General features: G+C 46.3%; 1 protein-coding gene across 2 annotated transcripts in view; it reads left to right on the top strand.

The window, feature by feature from the left end:
• Positions 1 to 8,403: 8,403 nt before the first annotated feature.
• Positions 8,404 to 10,664, top strand: part of LOC119966276 (tyrosine-protein phosphatase non-receptor type 3-like) — a 132,434-nt gene continuing 130,173 nt past the window's right edge. Inside the window, exon 1 of one of the 2 annotated variants that reach the window (XM_038797682.1) lies at positions 8,404 to 8,612. The gene's annotated coding sequence lies outside the window, so the exon portion shown is untranslated. Of the gene's footprint in view, positions 8,613 to 8,642; positions 9,200 to 10,664 lie in introns of those variants that run through there. The other variant, XM_038797683.1, reaches the window with a different exon arrangement.

The raw sequence follows: 10,664 nt of genomic DNA, 5'->3' as shown, positions 1-10,664 counted from the left end.
CAATGCAATCTCACAATAATTCTATTTTGAGGTCTCCATATTCACAATCTTCAACCAGTCTGTAAAGGTCAATAACAAAGGCATCTACTGGTTCACCTGGTTTCTCGACTCTTGATGAATTTGGCCCTTTCTAGAATCTTGTTGCTTCTTAAGTTGAAATAATTATCAAAGGCTTTTAAATCTCCTTCAAATTTGTCTAATGTCTCATTAATGCCTTGTCTTGCAGGCATCTGCCATTTTTTCAATAGAGTATGGTAAAGTTTTTATTTATTCAGCTTCATTGTCCGACTGTGAAGCAATTCAGAACCTTCAGAATCTTTTCCCCCAAAGTGACCAATTCTGAGTTTTATTTGGTCCTTCCATATGTCCAAATATCTCGGGCAACGTAAATTTGTTTTAAAAGATTCTTAGGTTGAAAGACAACAAAGCTTTTAGGAACCAGAGGTTTATTAACCATCATGAAAAGCTTGGGCTAATGCCGTTTTGTTTTGATTTCAGGAGAGTTAATTAATTTTCAGCTTGGTGAGGTGATGTCATTGATGGGTGGAACTTTTTGAGAAAGCATTTTCAGTTCAGTTCTGTACTGGATGAAGCTGAGGCTACATCTCAGGTTTGCTCTCTGCAGTTTAGTTTAAAAGGGATTAACCGTCTTTAAAACGGTGAAGACTTGTCTGAGAACACGGGGGAGCTGAAACAAGCTATTCAGGAGTCAGATCTTTTCTGTAAAGCAGTGTCAGAAGATTTCTTTGTCAAAGAATATTTCTGTAAAGCCAGTATTCCTCTGCACCATTGGTATTTGAGGTGGATTGAGAGCTAAGATGGTTCATTTTCTTCTCGTTTAAGTGGGAATAAAGATAACAATTACTGTATTCACTGTATTGAGTAGTATTGTTTTAGGGGTAACTGTAAGCTATTTTCTGCTGTGATGTTAAATATTTTAATACTGTGCTAGTAATAAAGTTTGTTTTAATATACCATATCTCTATTTCTTTGTGCAATCACCACTGAGGCTAAATATCCATTCCTCACAGTCTGACAAAATTAAAATAAAATATTGGGGTTTCTGTGCAGTATCCTAGGCATTGTTGAGGTCTGGTCTGGGATAGTAATAATGCCCCCCAGGGGAATCATGTATAAGTTGCCAAGTTTCTTTTTATTGTTTGCTGCCTTGCAGTCACCATATGTAATGGTGCCAACCTCGGACTGGACTGTGGGATGTTTTGAAACCCGTGCTTGCTGGGAATGGAATTTGTCCGGTGCTGCTTTCTTAATGCGCCATTAAATTGAAGGTTTTTTTCTTTTTAAGGGTTGCTCACCATTTCCTCAATCAGCACTGGGTTTTCTGATTTAATTGCTGGATCAGGATTTCTTCATAGATCATCACATAATGTGGTGCAGCCTCTAATAAGTTAAACAGTTGATTTCTTGACTCTTCCTGCTTCTATGGAACAGCTTTTGATTAAAGTGCCTTAATGAGTTCTGCAATTTTGGCGCCAATTTTCAGGTCAGACTTGTAAACATGTTTAAAATAGATATTTCGGGATTCAGGGTCCTTCACAGCTGCCATCAGCATGGCCACCATGTTCTACATTGGTCGTGACTAGCTAAGGAATAATTGCTGAGACATTGATATGTCTGAGCAATAACTGGTTTATTGGATAAACATAACTATAAACAAATATCCACAATTAGGTGTTAGCCTATTTAAGCCACAAGCATTCTCCCACTCAACCCTTGGTCATGTGTTTCTTACATCATCATATGGGCGGTACTGTTTCCGCAGTTCCCCAAAAGAAGCCTTTCAACCCTGATTATCCAAATACTACATGAACGAAAAAGGAAATGGGGTGAAGGGGAAATGAGAAGTTAGAAATGGGAAAGAAGAGGATAGGGGAAGGGAATGGGAAGAGAGGGCTAGTGGAGAGGAGGATGGAAGGGAAAGCGATAAAGGGAAAACAGCAAGACATACTGGGAGGAAGAAGGTGAGAGGAGGGGAATGCATGAGAGAAGTGGGTCAAAGTGTAGGGAGTGAGAAAGAAGGAAAGTGAGAATGGAAGCAAGAGGAGGAATACAGACAGAAGGATTAGTGTAGAAAATGTATTTAGAAGAAAGGGAGAATCTTTGGTTTGAGGCAAATGAAAGGGGTGAGGGTGTAATTTGCCTCAGCCTTGAAAGAGTAATAATATTGTCTCAATGGACTAGTGAATAAGAGAGTTTTGGTGTTCCAGCTCCTGGTCTGCTCTCAAATGTGGCTAAGAGGCTGGACCAGATGCCACAACTTTTAACGTTTGAATGCAGTGCGAAAAGAACAGTGTGTTCCAGGAGTGATAATATCAGAAATAAAGCGTGGTTATTTTGTGAACAAACTTTTTGAAAGAAAAGAAAACAATATTTAAACTTTTTTCTTCAGTTCTAACACTAACAGATTACATGCAGTTTCTTAACCTTAACACATTAGTTCCCATTAAACAATGCCCCCAATAACCATAGAGGTCTCAATCCACTTACATAGACAGGAAAAGAGGATACTTATATTCATGACACAATTCTCTGCTGTAAGGCAAGTTCCTTTAGAACCCTTTTCGAAAGTCCTTTATGGGCAGGAACTTGATCGCAACGCCTCACGAGATCTAAGCAGATCTCGTGAGATGCACTGGCTGTCGGGAGGCCCATGGGATGCTTCTCCCGGTATCTACCGGCTCTGTTGCACTCCCATCTGGGCGCGCTCCAGCCGGTAGATCGTGCCCCTGGTCTTCTTTTATCCTATGACCATCTGCTCCTGGTAGCTGTCCCTTTAAAAAAATTCTGGACTGAATTTTCCTCCAGCTGTCACCGGTAACGGAGTTCCCAATGCAGTGGAGAATTGTGTGTGTGTGTGGGGGGGGGGGGGGGGGGGGGGGGGGGTTGGAGACGGGATTGGCACCTGCCACCAATTCATTTGTGAGGCTCCGGTCTTCTACTGGTGGCGCCATCAAGGTTCACATCCCACGCCAGCGGGATTATGCAACTAGGTCAAAATTCCTCTTTGCATCCTATTAATGGGCTGGGCGCTGGTGTCTTCACACCTGGGCTGCGATTCTCGGGGGGTATGTATTGGTGCAGGTATTTTTCAGCATAACCCTGACACAGTAGATCTTGCAATGAGCCAAGGGGTACATTTTTAAGGTAGGAGCCACCAAAATCCTTCGGAGGACCCCCCTCCCCCCACAATGCAAATCCTGCCCACCAGGAGGTTTATACACATCTAGAAGTTAAGTGCTTTCACTTCCTCCTTTTCGCAGCAGAAAGCACTTAACTGCTTTTGATGTGGTGACAACCTGTCAATCATAGCTAGATGTTTATAAATATTGCGATTTCATTTAAAGGATGCTACTTGAGATGCATTCAAGTCTGAAGGGAGATGAAAATAAACAATCCAGATATCTGGCTGTCTGGAAGCTGTCAATTAAAGGCTATTAAAATCTATTTCTCTTTGAAGTGAATAGAAGCCTTTCAGATCCAAGGATCCAAGGGATTGTTTTGGCTTTCTATTAAGTTACAGCTGGTGCTTTCTGGACATCTGTCTGAGGCAACAGGTGTAAGGCACAGGTGAGTGATAAAGCAGTGATTTTGTTCATTGTTTCTGCCTGGACTACTCTTTAGCTACCAGGCAGGGGTGATTAATGGGGGGGGGGGGGGGTGGTTTCTGGCATGGGGAGGGTTCTCTGCTATGAGAGAGTCTCTGATGAGGGTTCTCTGATTTGGTGTGGGTCTCTTGAGGGGGGCTCTGATAGGTCTCTCTGGTGGTCGCTGTTTGGTGATAAGATATGGGTCTCTGGTGGCGGTCTCTGGTAGGGGTCACTGGTGGGGTCTTTGATGGGGAATCTGGTGGGAGATCTGGTGGGGGTCTCTGATTGGGGTCTCTGGTGGGGGCCTCTGATAGGAGTGTCAGATGGGGGTCTCTGATGGGGGTCTCTGGTGAGGGATTGGTCGGGGGGGAATGGATCACCCTCATGCGTGCATCTTTTGGGGAGGGGGGGTGACCCAGCAATTTCTACACTGGGGAGTGGGAGGATGCCTCTACTTGTCAGTGGTGGGAGCGGCAGAATTTGCATTGTAGGGGGAGGGGGACAACCACCAGACCTCGCTCTCAGGCCGCCATTTTGAGCTGGTGGCCCGATAACTTGATTCATGATGGAATCCCTTGCAATCACCGCCATACAAGAATTTGCATGACTGGTGAAAGTGAATCACTTCTGGGCACCGCTCCCAGCGTCAGCGTGAACCGCAAGCGATTCAGCTCCCGATGGGAGATCATAGTCTCCCAATCGGAGAATCCAGACCTTGTTCCGTTTAGTTTGTTGGGAGGGGCTGATGGTATTGACCATAATACAAATCTGCATCAACTGGTCCTCACTGTATAAATATGTGAAATGATGATCAGTCTGTTCTGTGCCTGAGATTAGGGTTATGTCGCGTTGGGTGACATATGTGCAATATCCTTTTAGAACTGTGGTTCTCGTGTATTTTCTTTGTATTTTTCCATTTATCTTATGTGGGATTTAAAAAAATCTGTGATTGGCTCCTGCTGGGGCATAGACATGTCTGGTATGCAAGAGGCGAAGGCTACAGTGTGTCATTGGTGCTCTGGTTTTGCTGGTGTTGAAGGACGTATGTGCTGGTGCACACCCAAAAATGGCGTGTAAAACCTATCCGAATTCTCGTGGTCGTTTCATAGCCTTATCCCTCTCTCCCTTGTTCTCTGGTGGTGTTTTAGAGGCACCAAGTTGAGTCTAATGATTGTACTGAGCCAGCTATATTGCTGTTCTCCTGTCCCCCTCTGTAAAAATAAAATCACAATAGTCCCAGATGACAATAGGCTGAGTTTCCGTTTGAGGGGGGGGGGGAGCTGATTGGTAGTGATTTAACCTGCGGATCATCACACCTCAGGCTAGGGGCAAGGTTGAGAAGGTGGGCCTTCATGAATAATCTCAGTCGGTGTGGGAGTTGAATTTGTGCTATTGACTTGCTCTGCATCACAAACCAGCTGCCCAGCCAACTGAGCTAATCCATCCCTGTATGATGAGACTTTCTTTTTACTTACTGAGCTGTACCCTTCCTGTGGTTTTGTTTGTTGAAATGAAAACCTTCAAAAAAGTACTTGAAAAAAGGAATAATCATTTGCCCTTCATGGGAAGAATGTCCTGCCCTCAAGAGCTGCTGATCAATCTGATTGGCCAACAGTTCTTGTAGTCTAAGCAATGCCAGAACTCAGTTGTAGGCACTGCTGGGGCTGCAGGCACCTTCACGAAGAAAACAGCATGGATGCTGGAGACAGGCAGGGAGGGATTGGGAATGCTAGGGACAGGAGTGAGGAGGTAGGATGGCAGGTATTGGAGGCCAGGTAAGGATGCACAAAGGGGGAGTAACATCTTGGGTAGGGTGCCATGGTTCACCTCCCTTCCTTCCTGTCCTTTCAACAACGTTGGTGGAAAAAAAGGCCTTCCCACTCTCGCCCACTTCCACTGCCCAGTGGAGGTGAATTGAGGTCATTAAGTGGTCACTTAAGTGCCTCAATAGGCCAAAGGATAGGTAGCTAGTGGGTGCCCCAACCCTATTTCCCTGCTGTATTATGTTCTTACTATTTCGTGGTTTAAAAAACTTGTCCTGAATCCATTAATAATTTTTTGCCCTCTGTCCCATTAATGCTGAATTCAGATGCAGCAGATAATAAGGAGAGCAAATTGAATATTGGCATTTATAGCAAAAGGAATTGAGTATAAAGGTAAGGAAGTGTTGTTGCAACTATACAAGGCATTCTTTCCTCAAATAAGGGGACCAAAACTGTGCACAATACTCCAGGTGCGGTCTTACCAATTCATCACCACACCTCGCTGTAGAGGTACTATATCCAGCACCTCCACCAAAAACACCCAGGGCTGGAAGCAACAAGGCATAGGGCAAAATGAATCCTTGCACCAACCCTCCAGGCACCATGTATGCAGACATAGAGAGGTAAGTGTCCAGATGTGCACCGTGCAACGTGCTCAAGCCTCATCAATCTAAAGAACCACTGCACCTACATAGGGTTCCAGACCTCCCGTAGGTGGTCACGGCAGCAGACTTATTTGAATGGAATGGCAAACAGCACTTGCCCCATGTACTCTGGTTGGTATAAAATTAATTGGCTGCCCAATCTCAAAAGCAACACAATCATTGGCAAACTGAAGAGATACTTCACTGCACATGGCATCACCAAAGGATATTGATGGAAAGTGCTTGCCAGTACATCTCCAAGGAGTTCAACAACTTTGTGCAAACATGGGACTTTGAGCATATCGTAGCCCCCTCTACCCACCATCGAATGGTCTGGCAGAATGAGTGGTATGCTCAGCAAAGCATCTGCTTGAGCAATGTGCCTGAGATAACATAGACTGTTATGCTGCACTATTCAAATGTGAAATGTGCCGAGACATGGCCTTCCTTTATCAGCAGAGAGAATGGTCTCCAGCTGCACCAGAACCATGATCCCTGTCGCCAAGACCTTCTTCAACAAAATGTGGAGATTCTTGTGGGTGCCACCCTCATGAAATGGTGACAAAAGGGTAAAATGTACCATGACCGTAATGCCTGCAGACTTTCACTCTGGAATCAGGCCAAGTGGTCAGGATCAAAACCACATGCAACCATGACAAACTGGTAGTGGTACACAGCCATGCCCCACAGCTAACAGCTATGTGTTTGCCTTGGATCTCTATGCCAGGAACCAGAGTCACTTGTTACAGTAGCTGAACCAGCACCACCAAGCATCACAGAGTCCAACGGACTGAATCTGAATCGGCTGCACCAGTGGAAATGGAGGGCCCTCCCGAGGCCAATGTAACAAGCCCTGCAGCCACTGGGCACACCAGAAGGAATCCTATTGCCATCCACCCTGAGGACAACAACCCAAGGGCATCCCAAGCACAGCCAAATGGCACAATCACATGCTCAAGGTGGGTGAGCAGGTCAAATTTAAAGTTCAAGGACTGTGTACTGACCTAGTCTACATTGGACTTTGTTTTTTAAAAAGGGGGAGGGGAAGAAACATGATGGACAATGCAACAGATGTAACAGCCCAAGTTAGTGCTTTGGATATTGTAACTAGTTTATGTTCTATTACCCAAGTTTGTGCTCTGTGCATTGTAAATAGTTTAGAACTTGTCACTGCTGTCTATGTTGTCACATGCCTCGTCCCATCTTAAATGTCGAAGATGTAGACTGGGTGGTCACGTGAACATCAGGATGACGTAGACACAGGGTGCATCAGTAATGTGGCAGTTCTCTCCCAGCACAAGCAGACACACATGTAAGAGCTGCTAAGATTGCTGAATGAACCTTCTACTTGTCAGTTCATCATTCAAGACAATTCAGCAACTTCCACAGTCCTCCATTGCTAAATTCGAAAATGCTTCCAATTTATGCAACTTCATAATTATCTTCCGTTGATCTAGTACAGTATTAAACTTCTCTTGTTAGCGAAGATTGTATCATCTTTCCTGCTGGAATTTTGTGCCTCAAGGAATGTAAGTTTGTTGTAAACCATGAATTAATTCATTGAATGCGATAGGAATTGCCTGGCTACCGTCATACTTTTAAAAGTAGTTTCCAATCTATCAGTCATTTTGCCCCTCATACCTTTACAGTTTCTTTTTGATTGTAAAAATTCCAGCATATTATGGTCACTCTTCCCCAGAGGCGCCTTCATCTTGAAGGGAAGTGGGGGAGGTGGAAATTAAAGAAGGGGGGGGGGGCAAGGTCATGGGGGCCAATCATAAAGTTGCTGCATTTGTTTATCCCAAAAGAGTCCGTTACTACAGTGTTAGGCAGCCAGTGTGCCTACGGGAGGGATGGACTCGCTCAGTAGCACTGCTGGCATCTCAGAAAGAGATGGGATGTCAGCTCTGGCATTTGTGTCTAAATATGTGATTCTTTTGAACTTCTGCAAATCACATGTCATGACAATCGATCGCAAGTAGAAAATAGCTAAATAAAGGCAAAATCCTGCGGATGCGGAAATTTTTATTTCAGAAAAGTTCCGCTCACGTTTTGAAAACTATTATTCAGTGAAGTTGCATTAAATGATTCTCTCAAATTAAACTGGGCGGGGAGAAGCAGTTAGCTTTCCTCATATTCCTGCACCTGCAAAACAACAGCTTCCCGATCCCTCGCGTGCCCGCGCTCACTGCGCGCGCGGCCGCGGCGCTTGGACCGAGCGCGAGCGGGTGGTGTTTGGGCGGAGCCGCGCAGGGGTGGCGGTTGGGCGGAGGACGCTTGGCGCAGCCGCGGGGCTTGGGCGGCGTTGGGCGCTTTGCGCGCGACCGCGGGATGGTATCTGGGCGGGGCCGCGCGCGCGGCCGCGGGGGTTGGGCGGGGCCGCGCGCGCGGCCGCCTGTTGACGGGAGTGGAGAATGTGGGGTGGTGACGTTCCACACCTGCTCGCGAGCTTTGCGGTGAGAGTTTGGAGCGGTGGCCCACAGAGGGGAGAGAAGGAGCGGCACTGATTGTGGCTGGATGTGGAGGTACCGAGCTGCCATCGCTCCACTTGAACTGGCGGCTGCTGTTGCTTCGCTTTGCCCGAGCGTGTGGTCAAGGTACAGCGCGAGGGGGCGGAGGTGGTGCGCGCGCAGCATGGGGTCGCCTGGATTGGGAAGGGCTGATAAACGGCGATGTCTGGGAAGCCCCATCAAGACAGGTCAGCCCAGCCCAGGAACCATGGAGGAGTCGGTCAGTCAGGGCTGAGGAGCCAGGGGGGAGCCGGTCAGTCAGGGCTCAGGAGCCAGGGGGGGAGCAGGGCAGTTATTTGATAAAGGAATGTAGGGGGGCAAGGCAGCCTCTAGATCTCGAACAGATCCATACCCTGCTACTCAGAATGAAAGGGGTCAGTGCACGTTAATGAACCAGCCTGGACTGAAAGCTGCTGGAATCAGGGCAAGTTAGTTTGAATTTGATAATTGTGTTGCAGTCTCCGATCAGTGTGGAGCCAGGAATGATGGTGGGAAATGGAGAAGCAGACCTTGCCTCTGCCCATGTGATATAACAGCAGGCAAGACTGCTCCTGCCAAGATGTCATTGAAGTGGGAGTGCCTGTTTTCAGCCAATCAACGATTGGGGGAATATGTTTCTCCGTTCACACCATGAGGAGAGCCAAAAACGAAAGCAGAAGCTTGTTGTCTAAAATGTAAACACAATAATTGGATTACATTTGGAAGGCAGGGGAAGTGAAAGACAGGATTGGGAATAAACCAGCCCATATTGCATTCTTGTATGTTGCACTGTTACTTTTTCTTGCTGTGCTGTCCCATTCCTGTGATTTTGTTGCATTGTTTGTTAAAATGTAAAACCTCAATAAATATTTTTTTAAAAAAGGAACAGATTTCCTCTTGAGGCTGCTGCTAGCTTTTTCCCTACGGGTTGCTGACATCTTGCACTGTCTTGTGAAGACAACTGGGCTGGAGAGAGTAAAATGTGCTGGACTGGTATTTAAATGTGGCGCCGGAACATTTAAACCGATCAGCTAAGGGTGGCTGGACGAATCAGCTGCCGGTCTGCCAGGAAATTCAAAGGCGGACACACTTATGCATAATTAATGTATTTCCATGTACAGAATCTGGCTGTTCTAGTCGGTTGCACATGCACCGCAGGAGCCACCCACCACTGCACTTAGTTGCAAAATGGGAGAATTCCGCCCATAGTGAGTTAGAGGATTTTGCATGTTCGGAATAAACCCTAGATAAAATGTCATCCAGGGTGTTAAGAGAAGCAAGGGAACAAACAGCAGAGGCTCTGACCATAATTTTCTAGTAAGAAGTCTTACAACACCAGGTTAAAGTCCAACAGGTTTGTTTCGAATCACTAGCTTTTGGAGCACTGCTCCTTCCTAAGGTGAATGAAGAGGTAGGTTTCAGAAACATATATAGACAGTCAAAGATGCAAGATGATACTTTGCATGCGTGTCTTTGCAGATAATTAAATCTTTTCAGGTTCAGCCGGAGCAACTGGAGAGAGGGATAATCACAGGTTAAAGAGGTGTGAATTGTCTCAAGCCAGACAGTTGGTAGGATTTCGCAAGCCCAGCCCAGATGGTGGGGGGTGAATGTAATGCAACATGAATCCAAGGTGCTGGTTGAAGCTGTGCTCGTGTGTGGAACTTGGCTATAAGTTTCTGCTCGGCAATTCTGCGTTGTCGTGCATTCTGAAGGCCGCCTTGGAGAGCCCTTACCCTTGACTGCTGAAGTGTTCCCCGACTGGAAGGGAACATTCCTGCCTGGTGATTGTCGCGTGATGTCCATTCATCCGTTGTTGCAACGTCTGCATGGCCTCGCCAATGTACCACGCTTCGGGATATCCTTTCCTGCAGCATATGAGGTAGACAACATTGGCCAAGTCGCACGAGTATGTACCACATACCTGGTGGGTGGTGTTCTCTCATGTAATGGTGGAAGCCATATCGATGAGCTGGCACGTCTTGCAGAGATTGGCATGGCAGGATTATGTGGTGTCATGGTCGCTGTTCTGAAGGCTGGGTAGTTTGCTGCAAACAATGGATCGTTTGAGGTTCCCCAGGGCCTGGTGTGATCTACCCCAGAATACTTAAGGAGGCAAGAGATCTTTGGATCCTCACTGTCTTCAGGTGATGTCCCAGA

The sequence above is a fragment of the Scyliorhinus canicula genome, chromosome 5 (assembly GCF_902713615.1).
Source record: "Scyliorhinus canicula chromosome 5, sScyCan1.1, whole genome shotgun sequence".
Classification (NCBI taxonomy): domain Eukaryota; kingdom Metazoa; phylum Chordata; class Chondrichthyes; order Carcharhiniformes; family Scyliorhinidae; genus Scyliorhinus; species Scyliorhinus canicula.
The sequence above is the reverse complement of the archived record's forward strand: the minus strand, read 5'-3'. Positions and strand labels throughout refer to the sequence as shown.